This window comes from Pelodiscus sinensis, chromosome 19 (genome assembly GCF_052426305.1).
Source record: "Pelodiscus sinensis isolate ZL-2025 chromosome 19, ASM5242630v1, whole genome shotgun sequence".
In the NCBI taxonomy this organism is placed as follows: Eukaryota; Metazoa; Chordata; order Testudines; family Trionychidae; genus Pelodiscus; species Pelodiscus sinensis.
The window spans coordinates 14910097-14934166 of record NC_143070.1 but is presented as its reverse complement, the minus strand read 5'-3'; the positions used below and the strand labels follow the sequence as shown (position 1 = coordinate 14934166).

The following is a 24070-nucleotide window of genomic DNA, read 5'->3' as shown; positions in this document are numbered from 1 at the left end:
GAAGGAGGGACGGAGTGTTTGGGGCATCCTGTCTCCTAGTTGGGTAGTGGCAGCCACAAGAGAAGAGAAGAGAAGAGAAGAGAAGAGAAGAGAAGAGAAGAGAAGAGAAGAGAAGAGAAGAGAAGAGAAGAGAAGAGAAGAGAAGAGAAGAGAAGAGAAGAGAAGAGAAGAGAAGAGAGAGATGCTGATCACAGCAGTTGGGTTTGGCTGCAGCTACTTGTGTGAACCCAGCGCTCCCCCCCATCCGTAGAGTGGGTGGGAAGTAGGGTAGCCAACTGCATGGGGTAGATGGAGGAAACAGGGAGTGGTTGGGTCCTGGTGTTAGTGAGATTGGGGTGGGGAGTTTGTTTGGAGCAGCCTGACTCTCGTCTGGGCTGCAGCAAGATCAGACCCTCTCACTCTTTGCTCTCTGCCATCTCTGGGCAGTAGGCTCAGGGGAGACACCCAGGACTCTTTCCTAGGCTGGAGATGGGGATAATACCAGGGAAGAATGCAGGCTACCTGGCGGGGTGTGTGTGTGTGCCAACATTTCAGGAGGGTTATGCTGGCTTGCTGGGGCACAAGGGCGGCCCGTGAGCCTAGGCAGACTTGACGGTCTCCTAGGGTGCTGCCAACCTGGTTACCCGATGTTTATGTCATGGCCACTGACAGCTGTGCAGGTGGGGGCACCGATTGCGCCTTCCGCCTGGGGCACCAGCTACCATAGCCAGCCTCGGACCACTCCTGCTGGGGCATGAGGGCCATGTGGCTACCTGGGAGATGGGGCGCTGCTGGGAAACTCCATTTCTCATTCATGCATCAGGGAAGTCCACATACATCTTCCCTTTTCTTGGTGGGGCTGGAGTGAGGAGGGGTTGGTATTAATTAGCAACTGATTGGTGACGTAATTACAAGATCTGAAACGTGCCAGAACAATATGATGAGGGTGGGGAGACTTGTAGAGCAACCACACAACAGTGAATCCTCTGCAGTTCTAGACTAACATGTTTTTCAACTAGTAGCCGGAGGTAAAGATAAACAACTTGCTTTTGGCTACTCTGGGGCTACGTCTACACTGGCATGATTTTCCGGAAATGCTTTTAACAGACAAGTTTTCCGTTAAAAGCATTTTCAGAAAAGCGCATCTAGATTGGCAGGATGCTTTTCCGGAAAAGCATCCGTGGCCAATCTAGACACGCTTTTGCACAAAAAAGCCCTGATTGCCATTTTCGCGATCGCGGCTTTTTTGCGGAAAACAAATCTGAGCTGTCTACACTGGCCCTTTTGCACAAATGTTTTGCGCAAAAGGACTTTTTCCTGAACGGGAGCAGCATAGTATTTCCGTAAGAACACTGACAATCTTACATGAGATCGTCAGTGCTTTTGCGGAAATTCAAGCAGCCAGTGTAGACAGCTGGCAAGTTTTTCCGGAAAAACTGGCCAGTCTAGACACCGCCTAGTAATAGAAATTTAGCCGTGTTAGTCTGGTGTAGCTGAAGCAAAATGCAGGACTATGTAGCACTTTAAAGACTAACAAGATGGTTTATTAGATGATGAGCTTTCGTGGGCCAGACCCACTTCCTCAGATCTGGCCCATGAAAGCTCATCATCTAATAAACCATCTTGTTAGTCTTTAAAGTGCTACATAGTCCTGCATTTTGCTTTAGACACAGCCTGAGTGTGTTAGCCAGTGGCCATCTGCCCGGAGATGTTAGAAATCCTGGGCTAAAATTTCGTTTGTTTGGAAGGAAGTGGTTTCACACAAAGAGACTAACAAGGAACTCCTACGGTGGAGCGTATCCCTCCAAGACTTTGATTTTGAAATACAAACACATTTCAGGAGCTTCTAACAATGTGGCTGATAAAACTCTCCTGTTGGAGTTTTCCAGTCTCAGTGAATTAAAACTGTCCTTATCATCGGAGTTCTTTTTCCCAAATGTGCCTTCTTGGATTCCCAAGGGGTTGATGCATTTGGGTGGTGCCAGCAAAGCCTCCAAGACCAAGGAATGCGTCACCATGGGGAGTTTTTAAAAAGAACAGCTTTGGAGTGGTCTCTGATGGTTCATACTGACATACTCAGCATGGGAGCTGCTCGACATGGATGCGCTATCTTTTAAAAGTGCACCCTTGTTTTAGCACACTGGCTCACTCAGAGCGAGTGCAGGGTTTGTCTCATCAACTCATAGACTTTAAGGTCAGAAGGGACCATTATGATCATCTAGTCTGACCCCCCTGCACAGTGCAGGCCACAGAATCTCACCCACCCCTCTTAGAATAATCCTCTCACCTAGATCTCAGATATTGAAGCCTTCAAATACTTTGAAGACCCCAAGATGAAGAGAATCCTTCAGCTGTGATCTGTGCCCCATGCTACAGAGGAAGGCGAAAAACCTCCAGGGCCTCTGCCAATCTACCCTGGAGGAAAATTCCTTCCCGACCCCAAATATGGCGATCAGCTAAACCCTGAGCATGTGGGCAAGACTCACCAGACAGACACCCAGTCTCCTCACGCTGGAAACTGCCAGCTCCAAGTGTGGACACACTCAATGCAGCTTTGGGCTCCCCTCATTCTGTGTCTCTTCCACCTCTGGCCTGGAGGTGGAAGGCCATGGACTGGGAGTCTGGCTTACACTCAGGGTCTCTTGGCACCTTGAGGGTGTGGGTGGGGCAGGGGTTTCACGTTCTCCCTCAAGTTTGAAGTACACCAAGCCAGTGGTGCAAACTGAGATCCACGAGGGAACGACGCTGCTAGATAGTTTGGGTCGTTTCCCTAATTAGGTAACAGTTTTAAATAAAGCTGCAGCCTTAATGGTTAGCCCGATTTTGGTTTCTGTATCTCTTCTTTACGTCCACAGTTACTTCTAATTGTACTTCGTCAAGGGCTGAATTTTTAAATGCAGTTTAAAAATAAAGCAGCTAATTTAGTTTAGTGCATGTGGAGCAGGCACAGAGGAAGAAATGCCCCCTCACTTGATCACCAAATGGCCCCTTTCTTCCACAACAATACTCAGACTTTCCGACTGCACCACACACCAGACTGCTGTCTTAAGATGCCCTCCCACGGCTCAATGCTACTAGCCACATTCTCTTAATTCCCATCCATCAGAGGGGAAATTGCATTGTATCTGCACCCCCATTCCGCAGTTGGTTCCTTTTTGACCCAGCAAGGGAACCTGTCAAGCTATCAGAACCAGTGAAGTCCTGTACCCTGCATTTGGCAGGTGGCAATTTGAATTTTCCTTCCTTAGGGTCTTACTTTGCCTGTTGAATAGTAATAGGGTATGTCTACACTACAGAGTTAGTTCGAACTAACTTAGTTCGAATTAGTTAACTAACGCGTCTAGAACTAAAAACTAGTTCGAATTAGCGTTTTGCTAATTCGAACTAGCATGTCCACATTAAGTGGACTCTGAACAGGGCTTAAGGATGGCCGGAAGCAGTGCAGGCAGGGCATCAGAGGAGGACTTAGAGCGTGGAGATGCTGCCTCAGGCTAGCCGAGGGCTGCGCTTAAAGGGTCCCGACCCCCACCCCGGACAGACAGTTCTCAGGGGTGCCCCACTTGAAAACCAGTCCTGGCTTGGAGTGCCCGGAGTGCCCACACTGGGCACATCACACCACTCGGCCATCAGCCCGGCTGCACTTGCCGCAGGTTGCCATCTGGGGAGAGGGAACAATTGGGGAGCTGCAGGAGAGGTTCCACCCCCAGAAGCCCACAGAGCCAGCCCAGTCCTCCCCATCGGGGGCTCGTACCCCATTCCTCCCTCACCTCCTTCCACTTACCCTTCCCTAGCCCCTTTTCTTGATGTACAAAATAAAGGACAATTGTGTTCAAAAATGGAATCTGTCTTTATTGAACAAAACTGGGGGAGACTGGGAAAAGGAGGTGGGAGAGGGGAAGAGAGAGGCTGGGAGAGGGGAGGGCAACTAAAATGATCAGGGGTTGGGAACAGGTCCCATATGAAGAGAGGCTAAAGAGACTGGGACTTTTCAGCTTAGAAAAGAGGAGACGGAGGGGGGACAGGATAGAGGTCTCTAAAAGCAGGAGTTGGGTGGAGAGGGTGCATACAGAAAAGTTCTTCATTAGTTCCCATAAAAGAAGGACTAGAGGACACCAAAGGAAAGGAATGGGGAGCAGGCTTCAAACTAGTAACAGAAAGTTGTTTTTCACAAAGCAAAGAGTCAACCTGTGGAACTCCTTGCTGCAGGAGGCTATGAAGGCTAGAACTAGAACAGAGTTTAAAGGGAAGTGAGATCAAGTCATGGAGGTTGGGTCCATGGAGTGGTATTAGCCAGGGGGTAGGAGTGGTGTCCCTGCCCAAGGTTTGTGGAAGGCTGGAGAGGGATGGAACGAGACAAATGGCTTGGTCACTGTCTTCGGTCCATCCCCTCCAGGGTCCCTAGGGTTGGCCGCTGTCGGCAGACAGGCTACTGGGCTAGATGGACCTTTGGTCTGACCCAGGACGGCCATTGTAAGCTCAGGGCTCAGGGTCGGGGGTCTCAGTGGACCCCCTTGATTTTCATGCACACCTGCTCCTGGGTGGCCAGGCTGGCAGCTCTCCTGCCCTAGACGGCCACTTTCCTGTGCCTGGTGTGGAGATCGTGGACAAGGTCCACGATGTCCGCACTAACCCAGGCGGGTGCCCGCCTTTTGCGGTCCCGGGCAAGCTCCCGGGAGCTGCCAGCCTGGTCCTGGGTAGAGGGGGAGGGCTGGGGGGCATCGGGTGGGTGGCTCGATCTGTGCCAGGTGCAGGGTCTGCTGGCTGGGTGCTGACAGGCTTGCACCTGGCACGGGCACCGTAGCCATCCCGTGCCCCTTTAAGGGGTCCGGGGCCGGGAGGAGGGCATAGCGTTTCCCTGGTGTTGGCCAGAGTGGCCACCAGGGAAACCTGGGGAGGACTAGCCTCCCACTAGTTCGAATTAAGGGGCTACACACCCCTAAATTCGAACTAGTAAGTTCGAACTAGGCTTAGTCCTCGTAAAATGAGGTTTTCCTAGTTCGAATTAAGCGCTCTGCTAGTTCGATTTAAATTCGAACTAACGGAGCGCTAGTGTAGCGCCTATGAACGTTAGTTCGAACTAACGTCCGTTAGTTCGAACTAACATTGTAGTGTAGACATCTCTGGACTGCTACACAGGCACCAGGTCAGGACTGCGCTGCCTGTGTCCAGGTCTGGCTGGAGCCCAGTGGGCCTGGCCAGTTGGAGGGTGGGCTTGTTTTGGGCTGGAGGGGGAATAGCCCATCCCCAGCTGCCAAAGGTCCCTGGCCTGCTGGCCCCTGCGGGCCCCTTTAATCTGTTGCCTCCGCACATGGCTACTGTCACTGGCTCAGCCAGCTCTTGCTGGAGTGTGGCTGGCTCATGCCAGAGCGACACTCTAGGGTGTATCTCTGCCCTCCAGTCACTCTGCCAAGTACCTTGTCAAAGGCAGACAGTAGATGGGTTTGGGTTTGCTTTCTTCTTGGTACATTGTTCTCGCTACTAATTAGCGTCTAGGTCTGAACAAATTCATCGTTCGATCATTTGTTCCAATGTCTTTCCACGTATCAAAATTAGGGTACATCTAGACTACAGAGTTTTGTCGACAGAAGTTTTGTCGACAGATACTGTCGACAAAGCTTCTGTCGACAAAGAGCGTCTACACTACATTACACTACACTACAAGCTGCTTTGTCGACATGGCAGTGTAGATGCAAGGACAGTTTACATTCAATAACGCCTTCTGTCGATAGAACTCTGTCGACAGAAGGCGTTATGCCTCGTAGAATGAGGTTTACCAGCGTCGACAAGACTGCTGAGTTCTGTCAAAGTTACGTCGACAGAACTCAGCGGTAGTGTAGACTCTGGTATAGTTTTGTCGACAAAAGTCCACTTTTGTCGACAAAACTCTGTAGTCTAGACACACCCTTAGATTGACCGGTTTGTAATTTCCTGGGCCATCCTTCTTTTTTCCTCTGTCTCTCTCTCTTTTGGAGACAAGTGCTGTGTGTGTCTTTCTCCAGCCCTCGGGACCTCACCCCTCCTCCAGGAGTTTTCAAAAACAATTGAGAGTTCTGATATTATATGGGCTATTTCCTTAAATCCCCTCTTGTGAATTTAATCAGGCCCTGTCGACTTGAATGCATCAACCTTACCTAAAAAATACTGTAACCTGTTCTTTTCCTCTTCTGGCCCAAAACCCTTCCCCATTTTTGTTAATATTAGATTAAGTATGTGCTCTAAGTTAATCTTTTTAGTGAAGACCGAAGGAAAAAAAAGCATTAAACTCAGCTTTCTCTGTATCATCCTGTATTTGCTCTTTTCCTGTTAAGAAATGAGACTACATTTGGAAAACAAACAAGTAAAATTCAGATTTGTGTTTTGTTCATTTGCCACTTGGAAATAATTACTAACACTGTCGACGGAGCCATGTAGATTAGTGTACTCGAAAAACAGTAATGAAGCAGCAATTATTTAAATCTCTGCTTCATTTTCCTATGTCTAGAAACCTCATCTACATACCCTAGACATACCCTAAAAGTTTAATCCTTTTTTAGAAAGATAATTGACACCATCTCATTGGGTTTTCACTCCACTGTACTAGCTTGAAGAGGGAGGTTTAACTTCTACCCTATATTGTCAGTTCTAAAAGATTTTAAAGTTTCAAATAGCACTAATTTTCTGGCAAATTCTTTAGAAGTTGCACTATAATTTTTCCCCCTCATATTTTACATCCTCTATATACAAAAAAAAAGGATTATTTTCCTCACTGGGACATGAACAGGTTTGTGGGGGATATGATCACACTCCCTTTCTTTCTGAATACATGGGATGGGTGCTGTGACGGATCGGGCCAGGTCTGGGCACAGCTGAGGGTGTCTGCTCAGGGCGAATTGCTCAAATTTGGGGCTCCTTACAGCCCCCAGACTGGAGACCTTCCCAAACAGGCCACAAACCAGTCCCACAGAGCGCTTCAGCTGCCTGCCTGAAGCCTCACAAGCAAAACCCCTCCAGCACCCCAGCAATATCCATGCCCCAGATGACCCCGGGCCTCATACACAGGTGAGGTGTCTTAGAACCCAATCTCACCTACCCCGAACAAGTTCTGTCCTGTTCCAAGAAACCAGCCACAGATCCCAGGTCAATTTACACTCTGGACCTTACCCACGAATCACGCTGAGCCAATCCTTTAGAATCTACCATCTAAAGGTTTAGTGCTATGAGAAAGAAAAGCATGAGAGTGAGGTTGCTGAAGTATCATACATTACATGCATCGAATCTCCCAGTCCTCGATGCAGGCTCCTAGCAGAGATGTTACAGCTGCTGGCTTAAAAGTCCTTGTTGAGCATCCTAGGTCAGGATGGGTTCACAGTACTTCCCGGTTCTTTGATCCCTGCACTGCTGCCTCTGGGATGAAGTGTTGAGCTGAGTACCAGATGGAGATGGCCACATGGAAAATTTATCCCTCCTTCCTGGTCTCTTCTTGGCTGCAGCAGGTCACCTGGCCAGCGGCCTATCCCCGTGTTCCCTGCTGGTAGCCCTTAGGTGTCATTCCTCATTCACGAGGTGTGACCTTGGCCCATTGAGTGCTATTGTCCCACAGAGCCTCACTAATTACCGTGTCCATAGTCTGAGCTCTACCCATTGCTCAACCACACAGAGAAATATCTAATACTCACACAAAATACATACTTATAACTTCACGCTCAGACATTAAACATTTACATGAATAGCATATATAAAATTAGCAGACAGTAAGCTTCTATTCCACATCTTGCATGGCCCCCTTTATACTACTTTTGGGACCAACAACCCCCCCATGGGTGCAACAGTCACCCGGCTGCTCCCCTCACAATCCAATAACGTGACAGGTGCCCTAAAACTTATATTAATATGGAGTCACAGTCTGGAAAAGCTTAAAACCCCCTGTCTTAACATTTAGCTCACTTTGTTTTTCACTATTCTGATATGCATTTTCCCTGCCTTCTCCCATCCTGGCTACTATATTCCTCCCTAAGCGAATGTCTACACTGTAGAGAAAGATCAAATCTTCCGCTGTCGATCTTCCAGGGTTCGATCTTTCAGGGTGGGAGAGCACTCCTGTTGACACCAGAAACTCTCCTTTCATGAGGAATAAGGGAAGTCGAAAACTAATTTAAGCTACTTCGACTTCAGGTATGCAATTAACATAGCTGAAGCTGCATAGCTTAACTCGACTTTTCAGTACAGCTAGACTGCAGGTTTTTTCAGGATACTGAAGGTATCCTGAAAAAACTCCTCTACATCCAGGGAATGTATATGCTCTTCGGCTTTTTTTTTTTTTTTTTTTGCGGAAGAGCAAATGCGCTCTTTCAGAATCTCCTGTATTCCTCATTCCACAAAGAAGAAGAGGGCTTTCGAAACAGGGCTTTTTTCCGAAACTTGTTCCAGTGTAGACAACAAAAGTATCAACAAAGGTACCGGAGCACATTATGCATATCTTTTTCCAATAGATCCTCGCAGTCTAAACGTACCCTTTGTCCCGCAGTGTAGACATATGAGAGTCATCTTTAAGTTGCAACTTTCCAAAATGCATTTGGCATGAAACATCTTCTCTTCTGCGCTCAGAGATACCTGGGAAGTTGAGCATGAGCTCCCATTTCAGAATCGTGTCCAAAATCCTGAGATTGCCTATAATTTTCTATTAGCCAGATTCTCGTTTTTCTCTAGCCCTGTCTTAACTTTCTCAGATAAATTTAGGTCTTTCACTGGAGGCTAGTGAATCCTTTTCTTCACACAGACTCCACGATACAGTGTACCTAAATGAATCCCCACCAACTTTCTTCTAACAACAATCAAATGCTTCCTTTTCCTGGAGCTTCCCAGATTCCTTCTCTTCTGTTCATTCTGCAACATTTGTCCAATGCCTTGCTCCTTCAGCTCTGACTCATCCCACTGCAGCAAGAACTATAAATTCACTAGCTTACTTCAATCCTCCAAATATGTATAAAGACAGCAGAAAATAAAATATTTGATTGCACTTGTAATTACGAACATATAGGCTGCCGCTGGCTACACCTGTAGTGTTGTGGCTGTATTAATAGTACTAATATAATGAACACTGTAATCATAGTGGAATTTACAGAAATTCTGTATCCAGTCATGACAATAGTAGGGAATTTGACATGCTCTGAAGTCCCTCACTATGAAGATAGGCTGTAGATCTACTCCTTGGTTCTAAAGACCTACTTTCTAAGCTCTCCATGCTACAAGTGAAATAAAAAAGTAGAGTAGGATTCCATTTTTCTAACCAAAAATAGAGATCATACTGGTACAAAAACTAAGAAGCCAAAGACTTACTGAGACGCTGAGGTGGAGGCAGTGGCCTGGAAGAGGCTCCCAAAATGTTTAAATCAGCATAAATAATTTGTCCTTCCATGCTGCGCACTGAGGAGGAAGAGCATGTACAGAAGAGGACAGAGTGTCTGAGCAGCCTTACTTATATCTGAGCTAATGTCTCCAAAATCAGGAAGTGTCTGTTATCTAGCTAAAGCTGTGTACTTCCTTTTCCCCGGTGATTTAAAACGTCCAGGCACCTAGCTAATAAATGAAGGCATGTGGGCTAGTGACCAGTCTGAGTTGGGCTTTAGAAACACACAGGACAGGAGAGCTGTTCCCTATTCGGGTGTTCAGGATTTCAAATGCACAGGTTTTTTTTCAGCAGTACAAGTAATCTGATCAATTTAGCAGGACATCCCTGAACATTCACATGGCAAGAAAGTCTCCTCACAGCATACAAGTAGGAAATAGTCAATTGGCATTTTCCAAGCCTTTCAGCAGTGCAGCCATCTCTAACTTATACCCTTCACCCTGTTCACTGTGGCTACGTCTATACTGGTATGATCTTGCGCAAAAACTCTTTAGTGCAAGAGTTCTTGCATTAAAGTAGTTGTGCAAGAGAGCATCTACATTGGCATGTGTTTTTGCGCAAGAGATGTGCTTTTGCACAAGAGCATCCATGCCAGCGTAGACACTCTCTTGCGCAAGAAAGCTCTGATGGCCATTTTAACCATAGGGCTTTCTTGCACAAGAAATTCATGTTGCCTGTCTACACTGGCCTCTTGCACAAGAACAGTTGCACAAGAGGGCTTATTCCTGAGCGGGAGCATCATAATTCTTGCGCAGGAAGCACTGTTTTCATACATTAGAACGTCAGTGTACTTGTGCAAGAACTCGCGGCCAATGTAGACACAGCCTGTGTGTTTTTGGGGACTCAACTCTAGTGCTAGTGACAAACTCTGCTGCACAGGGTGGTTGAACGGCCTTTTCCAAGACAAACACTGCTGTATCAGGACTTGAATGCAGGAGTGGTCGTGCAACTGAAGTCCTGGGAGCAAAGGGCACCCAGTCCGTGTCTGAATCGGGCTCCATGCATGGGGACTGGCAGCACAAGAGTCTATTCAATAGACTGTAGCGTGGCCAACCCCAGCTGTTCAGAATGTTGAGTCAGGCTCACCAGAATCATGAGATTGGCTTTAAAATTATAACGATTATGTACAAATAAGAGATCTCAGGCTCTTTAGTTGCCTTCTGATTTTTGAGCCTTTAAGCTTCAGGGTGGGTCACATTTGGGAGTTTTCTGCTCAGCCATGAGGGCTAGAAACTTACTTCCTTTTTAGGCATTAAGATTGAAATCACATATCCACATGGCTCCAGGAGCTGGGGATTTTAGGAAAACAATAATTAGCATGAGCCTTGTGAAAAAATCATGAGAGTTGGCAACAGAGGGTAGAATTTGTGGCCCCGGTAAACTGGTTGTGCTTGCATTTATACAGTGTCATGACAAGTGGGAAATGGTGTTAGACGGCACTGGTCGTATGTGGTATCCCACATTTCCTGCAATACTTACTACCACTTTGGCTGCCTGACAATACAGCTATAAAGTCTGTAGTCTCAACTGGACAGCAAGCCCAGCATCTTTTAGAAATAATTCCAATACAAAATGGCTACGTCTAGACTGGCATGATTTTCCGCAAATGCTTTTAACGGAAAAGTTTTCCGTTAAAAGCATTTTTTGGAAAAGAGCATCTAGATTAGCACGGACACTTTTCCGCTAAAGCACTTTTTGCGGAAAAGCGTCCGTGGCTAATCTAGACGCGCTTTTCCGCAAAAAAGCCCCGATTGCCATTTTCCCGATCGGGGCTTTTTTGCAGAAAACAAATCTCAGCTGTCTACACTGGCCCTTTTGCGCAAAAGTTTTGCACAAAAGGGACTATTGCCCGAAAGGGAGCAGCATAATATTTCCGCAAAAAGCACTGATTTCTTACAGTAGGAAGTCAGTGCTTTTGCGGAAATTCAAGCGGCCAGTGTAGACAGCTGGCAAGTTTTTCCGGAAAAGCGGCTGATTTTCCAGAAAAACTGGCCAGTCTAGACACAGCCAATTTATCTTAATTTATAGTTGAGGGTGCCAGTTAGAATAAGGCATATTAAATATCCATAAATGTTCAGGCTGGAAGAATTCATGAACTATGGTTATATTGACAGTCCTGAGGGAAAGCAGCAGAAGGGCTCTCAGGCATTTAAAAAAGTAAGGAGTACTTACGTTTCTTTGCAGTATGAGGAACCTGAGGGGATTATTACCACCCAGCAGGAAGAAGCTGGCCCCAAAACCTTCAAATCCCATTCACAAGGTGGAGAGCAACATAAATCCATGGGATTAAATTTCAGTTTTCAGTTAACCCCCCCCCCCCAAATAAAACCAACCCAATTTTATCACCCAATTACAGAGAGAGACTTCTAAACTGGAATTCATTTACTGCCGTTGATATTCCAATTTCAACATAAAAAGCTACGAATGGGACATATTCAGCCTGATTTAATTAGTTTCAAAAGTTTCAGAGGGGGAGCCGAGTGAGCCTGTAACAAACTTAAAAAACAATGAATAGTCTAGTATAGTGGTTCCCAAACTTTTTGGCATCACACTCCCTTTTTGATTTTTGAGAAACCCTCATGCCCCCCGCCCACTCAAAAAAATAGCAGCAAAACTTGTTGAGAAAAAAAAAAGTTACTGATCGGGGCCAAAAAAAGTCATGTCCCAATTAATTCCCAGGACCACTGTAAAAAAAAAAAGGACTGGTACTCCACGGGAAAAGTTGTTGACCAAACAAAAAAAAAAAGTTGCCCTTTTAAGAGCCAAGCAGGCATTGCCCTTTTAAGGTGGCCTTTTTTTAAGTCTGCCCGGGAAGTTCCATCTTCCCCCCACCCCAGCCAGCCTGAGCTGCGTGTGTTTCTTCATGCTCCCCAGTTTGGGACCCTATGGTCTAATAGAATCCTAAAGACTAACATAACATGTAGATGGTATCATAAGCTTTCGTGGGCACAGCCCATGAAATGACTGGACTTTAAGGTGCTACTAGACTATTGGTTGTTTTTTAATTAGCTTCATAACACTTGTCTTATAATTGACAGGCTTTTGCTGTTATATATACCTTGGATTCTATCATTTCCATTCCAGTTCATCTGATGAAAAGATTTTACCCATAAAGGCTTATAATCTTTGTTAGTCTCTAGGATGCCAGAGGACTACTCACTATTCTAGAAGAAAGTTGCAATTGTAAAATCAAGCATTCAAATGCTAGGAAATGCCAGCATTTATGGTTTCCCATGAAGCATTAATTCACCCCCATTGCATGGATGGATTATGATACCATCTTTTATAATATGATTATATATATTTTTCCAAAGGACTCTTGACTCAGTCAAGGAATGAGTACTTACATAATATTTCTCTTTATACTCCCTATTCAAAGTGTAGATCGGGGTGGGCAATAATTTTTGCAGAGGAGCCACTTAACGAACTTTGGTACATGGTCATGGGCCAGCTCCACCCCCACCCTGGAAGGGGTAGGGCTGGGACTAACCTCCCCCCAGAGTTGCCTGGGGCCAGAGGCTTTGAATTAAAAACAGCAGTGGGATATTTAAATATCCCAGGCTTCATTTGCAACTTCGAATGCCTACATTAGCCACCCTAGTTCGAAGTAGGGTGGCAGTGTAGACATACCCTAGGAGATTAAGGTCACAGAACACTAACTACTGGTGCCCACCTACAGATGCCTATGATCATTTTTTTCGGAATACTCGGTGTCATTTTTCTACCACTTGAAACATTTAAAGCACCTACCCATCGGCTTCAGTGACAGGCAGGAGCACTGAGCACTCATGATTTCTGCAGGACAGGTCCCTCTGGTGTCTTACACTCATCAGCCAAAAAACCAGAAATACTCTCAACTGGTGACCACATATGAAAAGTTTGGTTTCAGTGACTCGCTCAGCACCACACAGGAACTGTAGCAGAGGCAGGGTTAGAATCCATCTCCTAGGGTGGCAAACAGCTGCATTAAATAAGACCCACGTTCTCCAATCTGCAATCCCCTGTTTCCTTCACTATCATTACACACATTTCTATTTCCTCAACAAATGAGGTAAGGGTCAGACTGTCTCCTGCACGCCACAGCTCTGATTGATTCCCAGATCATCATGTATCCTGTGTACTGAATAAGGCAAGAATCCTATGGGAAAATAGTCTGTGATCATGTAATTAAAGACAGTAACACAATGTTTGTACAAAGGGACAAAATTAAGGTTGCACAGGCAACCTAAATTCTAGTATCTCAACTGGAGTATTTGACTTTGCAACTGTTTTTAACACCATTTTTTTAATGTAATAGTGCTAGAAATGATTAGTGTTCTGGAGGGACTAGGAGACTGAGACCAAATGACTTAACTATCTACCCTTACACTGAAATATTTTAATGAAGTGCAAGAATATCATGTGATTCTCCCCCACTTCCCTGATAGGCAAATATTATCTCAAACTCAGGCTTCATGTTACTTTTCTTTAATGGTACTTTTTTTTTTTCTGTCTGCTCCACTACTGTAGAGGAAATGATCTAACATGGCTACAGGTGCCTGCCCAAGCAGTGGTTTACCACCTGCTTCTTTCCTGTGTGATCTTTGACGAGTATCAGCATACGCTCTGCATTTCACACTTGTGAGACAAAATACAGGACTATTTCACACTTGTGAGAGACCCTCTCCCCAGCTGTAGCTCATGAAAGCTTAGGCCCTAATAGCCTATGAAATGTGTTAGTCTTTACAATACCAGAGGACTCCTTTTGATTTTTCCTGAACCAAACTAATCCCTCTGAAACTTGATCATCACTGAAAGTGACCAAAATCCTGCTGCAAGGGAAGTGAAATATTTCAGAAAGCCTGTGCAAAAAGATTTTGATACCTATGGGTATGTCTAGACTACAGGCTTACGTTGACATAAGTTTTGTCGACAGAATCTGTCGACAAAACTTATGTTGACATAGAGCGTCTAGACTACATCCAGTTCTGTCGACAAAGCAAGCCGCTTTGTCGACATAACAGTGTGGACGCAAAGGACAGTGTAGATGCAATAACGCCTTCTATTGACAGAACTCTGTCGATAAAAGGCGTTATTCCTCGTAGAATGAGGTTTACATACGTCGACAAAACTGCTGAGTTTTGTCGACATAAATCAAAGGCAGTGTGGACGCAGGTATAGTTTTGTCGACAAAAGTCCACTTTTGTCGACAAAACCCTGTAGTCTAGACACACCCTATGTGTAAATATTTACAATTATTCTCATGATAGTGTTGCCTACGTCCAAATCCTGCACACACATACATTAACCCTCATCATTAACCCTCAGTTGGACTTGTGACTGGCAAAGCATGTGAAGGATAACAAGAAAGGTTTCTACAGGCATGTTTACAAGAAGAAGGTGATCTCGATGGAGATCGCAATTTTTGCCTGCTGGGAGAGTTGGAGATTTTTGAGGAGGCGATGCTGCTTCTCTTGCACCTCTCTTAATTGGACCTCCTGGTCTCTTCTCTGGGGGGGCAGGCCACAGTTCCCAGCCCCAGCCTTTTCTGTGGGGTAGGCAGCAGCCCAGGCTCCTCTGCCTGGCCCCATGGGTGGTCCTAGAAGGGCAATGGTGGAAGGGCTGGTGGGAGCAGAGACTCTCCCCCCTCTTTGTCTCACACTGTTTGGGATAGGGGAGCCACTTACCTGATCCTTTGGAACACCACTCCCCCCAGGATGGTGGGGGGCAGCTGAAGGCCTGGCATTTGGGGAAGTGGCCCAGGGAAAAGGTTGGTATATGGTGGCCAGAAGAAAATCCCACCATTTGCTGCTACCTAGGGCCCCTGGGCTGGAACCTGGAGTAGTGGGTGGACCTGGGCTTCCCCACCCTGCCCACGCCACTAAAAAGTCTGCTCCTGGAATGGGAGGCCAGTATTACGGGAGGGTTTCACCCCAGTCCTTTGACTTTGTCAATGATGAGGATGATCCAGTAAGCTGTGACCCTAGCCTCTAGAAAAGGAAAGAGGCAGTGTGGAGGGTCACAGTGAGCCTCTGAGGCATATACTGTATTTTAGCAACTATAACCCGCGGATTATATTCGTTTTTACAAAGCCCACAATCCCCCACCCCCCATGGGGTATACTCGGGTGCAGGGTCTACAAAACTTTTTTTACTCAGCTGATGGTGAGTGCGGCTGCGTGGGAACTGGGTGGTGAGTGCTTCCCACGCACAGATCAGGCTCACAGGCAGGCATCACATGCCTCAAAGACTCTGTGGGGGACAGACTGCCCACAGGCAGCATCACTGCCAGTCAGTCCCCCACAGAGCCCCCCTCTGCCAGCTCCTTCCCCCACATCCCTAACTGCTAGTCTGTCCCCCACAGACAGAGCCCCTCTAGGCTCCCCAACTCCCACAACAAACAGCTGTGCTGATCCCCCCCCCCATCTTGGCTCACACACAGTGGGTAGGGAGAGGGACCTTTCTCCTCTGAAGGGACAGCTCCCTCCAGATCCTGGCAAATCCATGAGAGGGGAGAACATGGAGGTGATAGATGCTCCATCCCCGTTCTCCTCCAACTCCCTTCCACTGTCCCACCCACCTCTTCTCCCTGACTTGCGTCCCACCAACCAGTTCTCTCCCTTTCTCTACCCCCCAACCCCATTTACCCACCAGGGGTCACACCCAGACTCCCTTCCCACCTGCAGGTTCCCATGGGAACTCAAAGTTGCACTCTCCCAGAAAACGTGGAAAAACACAAGGCAACCATGTGAGCCCCTGCTCTGCGGCCATTCCACCGTGGCCCCCCCTTTGCAAATGCAGATATCTGCCTAGCTGCGGGAGCTGATATTTGCAGCCACCATGGCACACGTGCTTTCAAAGCCAAAGCTGCAATTTATCCATTAGCATGCCTGACACCGAATTATGGCCTACTGCTCCTATATCTCTGTGGTGTGCCTGCTGAAAAGTGAGTGCTTAAAAGCATAACTTTGGGCTTGTACATAACACGTCCCTAGTCTCTGAGGGTATGTCTACACTACCCCGCTAGTTCGAACTAGCGGGGTAATGTATGCATACCGAACTTGCTAATGAAGCCCGGGATTTGAATTTCCCGGGCTTCATTAGCATAAAGCCGGCGCCGCCATTTTTAAAAGCCGGCTAGTGCGAACCCCGTGCCGCGCGGCTACACGCGGCATGGGCTAGATAGTTCGAAGTAGCTAGCTATTCCGAACTATCTGTACGCCTCGTGGAATGAGGTGTACAGATAGTTCGGAATAGCTAGCTAGTTCGAACTATCTAGCCCGTGCCGCGTGTAGCCGCGCGGCACGGGGTTCGCACTAGCCGGCTTTTAAAAATGGCGGCGCGGCTTTATGCTAATGAAGCCTGGGAAATTCAAATCCCGGGCTTCATTAGCAAGTTCGGTATGCATACATTACCCCACTAGTTCGAACTAGCGGGGTAGTGTAGACATACCCTTAGACAGACATCCCTATAATCTAAAGAGTATGTCTACATTTCATTCCTTCTTCGAGGGAGGAATGCAAATGTGAACATCCGAAATTGCAAATGAAGCGGGGATTTAACTAACGTGCATGTCATCTGCATAATCGTGGACGGCTGCTTTTCCACGCTAGCGCTATTTCGGGACATCAAACTCAGTCCCCGTGGGGTTATTTTGAGAGAAAACCCTTCCCTCGAAATAACCCTTACTCCCGGGAGGGGAACATGCAAACAGGGTTTGGCTTGCACCCTCTGTGCTGCCCCCATCTGGCCAAAGTGTAGAATTTGCCACATGGGAAGCAAGAGCTCGCAGACCACAAGGATAGCGGAGCCCGGCGCTTTGGGGTGACCACAAATTGCACCGACGTGGCTGGCCGAGGCCGCAGAATTGCTTCAGCTCCGCATAGGGGTAGCACACGCTGTTCATCCGGTGTGTCCACGCCAAGCTTGGCAGCATGATGGGGGTGCTGTGCAGGTCCCGGGTAGCACTGCAGCGTAGCCGGAGCGGGAGCCGGTCTCTGTAGAGAGCTGAGGAAGGTCCCAGGCTTTGCTTGTGTTCTTAAGCAGAGGGATGGGACGTGTAGGGGGGCTCAGAGCAGGGGGTTCCTGTGTGAGGAGGTGGGTTCGGGACAGGGGGTTGGTGTTTGGGACGCAGGGGGAGTTAAGGAGCCAGGCAGGAGGTTGAGTTCGGGGGCAGGCTCAGGGCTGGGGTGAGGGTGCAGGAGTCAGGGATGGCAGTGGGTGGTGAAGGGTTCCTGGCAGGGAGCTGGAAGAGGCTGGCCGGTGGTGAATGTGACACAGCTCTTGCAGCAGATCCTCACAGGGACAAGGGACTCTGGGGGCTGGCTCTGGTTTCTATCTACTCCCGTCCAGAGTGGGGAGGCTTAACTAGGGGTCGGCCCTCGCCGCAACTGCCCCTGCATCTCGAGGGCTTTGTCATTCCAGGGTCTGCCTGGCCTGCAGCTGCACCCCAGCCTCCTGCCAGACCAGGAGAGGGTGGAAGTCAGGGTCAGTGCTGCAGGAGCTGTTCACAGGCAACTAAATTGGCGCCCCGTCCCCCCAATGTGGCACCCAGGGGCAACTGCCCCTCCCCATCCTCTCCTTCGCTACGCCTCTGGCTGCAGGGGAAAGTTCCCTTTCTCCGCGGCTGTCACGGGAGCTCGATGTACTAGGACGCCCCAACGTTAGTTTCTTTATTGTTGCCTGATTTAAGGAGGGTGAATATTATTTATGTGAAGAGTTTGGGTGGTTGGCTTGACGACTGAATGGATCAGAAGATAAGAAGATTCTCGTCCCAGAGTCAGGCAACACAGAATGTACAGAGGATCCTCGGGGGTATGAGAGGATGTTCCCACTGAGACAAAACAGTTGAAAACTTTATTTAAATATATGGACTAGATCAAATAGCAACGTGAGTAGTAAAATCAGGGTTACAAATGCAGTATAAGCAATCTAAGATACATACGGGATTATGGCTATAAGCGGTGGTTTAATATACTCACACTTGTTCTCAATAAGATGGTGATATGAAACGACAGCCAAGAGTTGCCTCCGGTATGTCAAAATAGGACTGGTCTGAGTTTTTCAGTTCTTGAGTGTGAGGTGCAGAAGCTTATGCTATTGAAGCTAGCTTAGTTTACTTAACTGACTGATTTAAACCCAGATTAATCTCAGGGCATGTCTACACTACATTCCTCTTTCGAAAGAGGAATGTAAATGAAGCCGATCGAAAGTTCAAATGAAGCGCAGTTTTACAAATCTCACGCTTTGTTTGCATAATCACATGAGAGTGCTTTTTTGAAAAAGGGTTTCTCAAAAAAGAAACCGCAGTGTAGATGTGGTTCTTTTGGGGGGGGGAACCCCTTTTTCAAAAGAAAAGAACCGTTACTTACCTGTAACTGTTGTTCTTCGAGTGGTTGCTCATGTCCATTTGAAGTAGGTGTGCGCACCGCGTGCACCGTGTCTTCCGGAGTGTTTTCCCTAGTGGTACTCGTAGCGCCGGCAGGGCGCCCCCTCGAGTGGTGCCGCCATGGCGGGGCATAAGTACCCATGCCGGCGCTGCCCCACCTCAGTTCCTTCTTGCCGGAGACTCCGACGAAGAGGAGGTAGGGTGGGAGTCGAATGGACATGAGCAACACATCTTGAAGAACAACAGTTACAGGTAAGTATCCGTTCTTTTCTTCTTCGAGTGGTTGCTCATGTCCATTCGAAGTAGGTGACTTCCAAGTCAACCTCACATACGGAGGAGGGGTCGGAGCAGTCAGACCACAAGAGCCATGGTAAAGATGAATAAACAGAACGAATTTATTCAAACAGGGAAACACACAGAAGGCACGTGTTAACAACAGTAACAACTCAACATATTTACAACACAGAATTGAGGACTGCAGAGCCCACCCCTACATCCTCCCTGGCCTGCTGTGCCAGCGCAGAGTGCACCGTAAAGGTATGGAGGGACGACCACATGGCCACCCTGCAAATTTCCGCAATCGGTACCTGAGCCCCAAATGATACCGAGGACGCCTGCGCCCTGGTAGTGTGGGCTTTTACCCTGGGCGGGGTTTTACCAGCCAGTTGATAACATTCCCTGATGCATTGCGCGACCCAGTTTGACAACCTCAGGGTCGAAATAGGTGACCCTTTCACCCTGTCCCCAAAAGCAATAAACAACTGCTGGGATCTGTGAAAGAGCTTGGTCCTATCAATGTAGAATGCCAGCGCTCGCTTAGCGTCCAGGGAATGGAGCACCCGCTCCTTAGGAGAGGCATGGGGCTTCAGGAAGAAAACCGGGAGATAGATTTTCTGGGACAGGTGGAACGGTGACACCATCTTTGGGAGGAAGGTTGGATGAGGGCGGAGCCTGACGTTACTATGTGAAAAGACAAGGTAGGGCAGATCTATAGTCAGCGCCCTTAGTTCGGAAACCCTACGAGCAGACGTAATGGCCACGATGAATGAAACCTTCCACGAGAGGTGCTTCAGGGAACACGTAGCCAACGGCTCAAAAGGGGGTGACATAAGCCTGAGCAGGACCACGTTGAGGCCCCAGGCGGGAAGCAGGACCCTCACTGAGGAAACAGTTTTTCCAGACCAGTAAGGAATCTTTTAACCACCGGGTCAGAGAAAAGAGAAACTCCTGCCGTACCCACATGGAAAGCGGAGAGAGATGCCACATGGACTTTAATAGAAGAAAAAGAGAGGCCACTAGACCGAAGCTCAAAAAGATAGTCTAAGATAGTCGGGACAGGGGCAGAGGACGGGTGCACTCCTCTTCAGGACGCGTAAGACGAGAAGCGCCGCCACTTGGCAGCGTACGGCCGTCTGGTAGAGGGTTTCCTGTGTCCTTTAGCGTATGGAGCCTAGAGACGATGTGCTCCGAGAACAAAGTTTTGCCCTCAAAAGGCAAGTCCTGGATCGTATTTTGGACGTCAGGGGGAATCCCCGAGACTTGTAGCCAGGCTCCCCGACGCATAACCACGCCAGATGCCATAGTGTGGGCTGCTGAATTGACTGAGTCCAGGGATGCCTGGAGAGCGGTTCGGGCAATAACCTTTCCCTCCGAAGCAATGGCTGTGAACTCCTGACGTTCCTCCGCCGGAAGCCTGTCCCTCCGCCGGAAGCCTGTCCCTGAATTTCTCCACAGCTTGCCAGGTGTTGAAGGCACACCTGCTCAACACTGCCTGTTGGTTAGCGATGCGAAATTGCACCGCACCTGTGGCGTAAACCTTACGGCCCATTAAATCCAGCCGCTTAGGCTCCCTCGCCTTTGGAGATGGGCCAGGCTGGGGAAGCCTTTCCTTTTGGGCCGCGGCCTGCACGACCAAGGATCCTGGGATGGGCTACGAATACAGATGTTCATGCCCCGAGTGTGGGACATAATAGCCCCTCTCGACCCCTTTTAAGGTAGGGGTCAAGGTAGCCGGCGTCTGCCACAGGGCATTAGTAATTTTGGCCACCGTTTTGTTTAGCGGTAAGGCCAAGCGTGTGGGTGCGTCCTTGGCGAGGATGTCCACCATTGGATCCATGTCCTCAATGACGGGTTCCACCGGGATGCTCAGATTTGATGCCATGAGCCGGAGTAATTCCTGATGCGTGCGGGCATCCATAGAAGGCAGGCTCGGTGCTGGGTCTGCCAGGGCCTCATCAGGGGAGGACGACGAGGATGACTCCTGCATCGGTGCCGGGCCGGTCGGTGCCGACTGCGGTGCCGGCTGGACGTCTTGCATTGCCTGCGGGTCTGACTCCGGCACCGGGGCCTCTGCCGCTAAGTCAGGCTGCGGTGCCCCATGTGGGAAGGAGGGAGGTCGAGACAGCGACGCCGAGAGCTGTGATTGGCGACCCGAAGCCCCCGACACCAGAGAAGGGGGTACCGGCCCCGGCCACTGGTGGTAGGCCCAAGGAGTCCAAAAAGGCCACTGCGGATGCGGGGGCCAGGTTTGCTGTGGATAGTCGCAGCGGTGTCGGGAACGGGAGCTGTGGTTCGAGGACGCCCCCGAGGACCCTGAACAGATGGAAGTTGCGTCCGAATCTGACAAGTAGTCAGACTCCGGTCAGGGCGGAGCCGACGAAGAGTGCGGGGCAAACCTAGCCATGGACTCTGGCTTGCCCGCATGAGTACGGCGGGGACGGACGAGTTGCGGCACCGGCGGACCCATGCCCGGTGCCGGGAGACTTGCCACCAGTTGCGGCGCCGGGGGACCCATGCCCGGTGCCGGGAGACTTGCCACCGCCAGATGCGGCACTGGGGTGCCGAGGCCCGGTGCCAGGAGAGAGGTCGCCAGCAGTTGCGGCGCCGGGGTGCACAGGACTGGTGCCGGAAAAGTAGACGCTGCTGGTTGCGGTACCGGGGTGCCGAGGCCCGGTGCCGGGAGAGAGGTCGCCAGCAGTTGCGACGCCGGGGTGCCCAGGCCCGGTGCCAGAAAAGTAGAAGCCGCCGGATGCGGCACCGGAGTGCAGAGGCCCGGTGCCGGGAGAGAGGTCGCCAGCAGTTGCGACGCCGGGGTGCACGGGACTGGTGCCGGAAAAGTAGAAGCTGCCGGATGCGGCACCGGAGTGCTGAGGCCCGGTGCCGGGAGAGAGGTTGCCAGCAGTTGTGGCACCAGTAAGCAATCTTTTAACCACTGGGTCAGAGAAAAGAAAAACTCCTGCCGTACCCACATGGAAGGTGGAGAGAGATGCCACATGGACTTTAATAGAAGAAAAAGAGAGGCCACTAGACCGAAGCTCAAAAAGATAGTCTAAGATAGTCGGGACAGGGGCAGAGGACGGGTGCACACCTCTTCAGGACGCCCAAGACAAGAAGCGCCGCCACTTGGCAGCGTACGGCCGTCTGGTAGAGGGTTTCCTGTTACTGAGGAGCACCATCTGAACCTCCTGGGAACATTCCCTTTCCGGTTGGTTCAGCCATGGATAAACCAGGCAGTTAGGTGGAGAGACCTGAGATTTGGGTGAACCATGGTCCTCCCATCCCAGGGTTGAGTCAGAAGGTCCCGGACTGGAGGGAGTGCCATCGGGTCCTCGGTGAGCATGTCCACCATGATGGGGAACCAGAATTGTCTGGGCCACCTGGGGGCTATAAGAATGATCATGGACCGAAAGGTCCATGCCCTGGTCAACACCCTGGAAATTAGAGGGAACGGGGGAAAGGCATACAGAATGCCCTCTGGCCACACGGCCGTTAGGGCATCCACCATGGAATATTTCCCCAGCCCCATCAGGGAACAGTAGTTCCGGCACTTTGCATTGTGTGCCACGTCAAACAGGTCTAGGAGGGGATAACCCCACCTGCGGAAAACCTGACACAGGACAGAGTCCTTGAGTGACCACTTGTGGGTTCCAAAGGATCTGCTGGGTGTGACTGCTAACAGATTCTTGCACCCCGGGAGGTACTCCGGCTGTGGCGTGATGTCGTGTTTCACACACAGGTGCCAGAGTAGCAGAACCTCTCTGTAGAGGGGAGGTGACCGGGCTCCCCCCTGCTTGTTGAGGTAAAAGACCACTGCTGTATTGTCCAAACGAACCAGGATTGAGCGGGGAGAGAGTCTTGGCAGGAAGGCTTCGCAGGCTCTTCTCACCGCTCGCAGTTCCCGGGTGTTTATGTGAAGGGTCCGTTCCGAGGAGGACCACAGACCCTGAGTGCTGTGCTGCCCCAGGTGTGCTCCCCAGCCCAGGTCGGAGGCGTCGGTGACCAGCGTGAGGGAGTGGGGAGGAGCATTGAAAGGTACCCCACCGCACACCACGCCCTCCTGGGTCCACCATTGTAGGGTGGTCAGGACCTCTGGGGGCACTGTTATGACTGAATCCCAAAGACCCCGGGACTGATTGAACACCCTCGCCAACCAGGCCTGCAGAGGCCTCATCCTCATTCTGGCGTGGCGTACCGTGTACGTGCATGCAGCCATATGACCCAGGAGCCTCGAGCAGACCCGAGGGGTCATGATAGGGGACCGGGTTAGCCCTGAAATCAGCTCCACTATGGAGAGGAACCTGCTCCTGGGGAGGAACGCTCTTGCTACCCTTGCATCAAGGAGGACCCCCACGAATTCAAGATGCTGAGAGGGGGTTAGGGATGACTTCCCCTCATTCAGCATGAGGCCGAGCTTTAGAAAGAGGGCCTTCGTGAGTGACACGTAGGATCTGACCTGCTCGTACAAGCGACCTCGGATTAGTCAATCGTCGAGGTACGGGAACACGTACACCCCTTGCTTGTGGAGAAACGCCGCCACCACAGCCATGCATTTGGTGACCACCCTTGGTGCCGTTGACAGGCCAAAAGGGAGCACCGTAAACTGAAAATGGTGTTGGCCAACCGTAAAGCTGAGGAACCTCCCGTGGCTGGTTCTGATCGCCACGTGGAAGTACGCGTCCTTGAGATCGAGAGTTGCGTACCAGTCTCCTAACTGGAGCACTGGGATGACCGAGGCTAAGGTCACCATTCTGAATTTTTGTTTTATGACCGCCATGTTCAGATTTCTGAAGTCCAAGATGGGACAGACTCCTCCCTTTGGTTTGGGGACAACAAAATATCGGGAGTAGAATCCCCTTCCCCGCAGGTGTGGGGGAACCTCCTCTATTGCTCGCTTTGCGAGGAGCACGGACACCTCCTGACATAGGATGTGTTCGTGAGGGGTGTCCCTGAAGGGGGACGGGGAAGGGGGGTTTGAAGGCGGTGGGCCCAAGAAGGGGATGGTATAGCCTCCATGTACTATATTTAATACCCAGGCGTCTGATGTGATTAGTGCCCACGCAC

The 24070-nt window shown here is 49.6% G+C and overlaps 1 pseudogene; it reads right to left on the bottom strand.

Annotated features, from left to right (window-relative positions):
- LOC142823132 (killer cell lectin-like receptor subfamily B member 1B allele C) overlaps nt 1-20996 on the bottom strand; it is a 31995-nt pseudogene extending 10999 nt beyond the window's left edge.
- Nucleotides 20997-24070: the final 3074 nt, after the last annotated feature.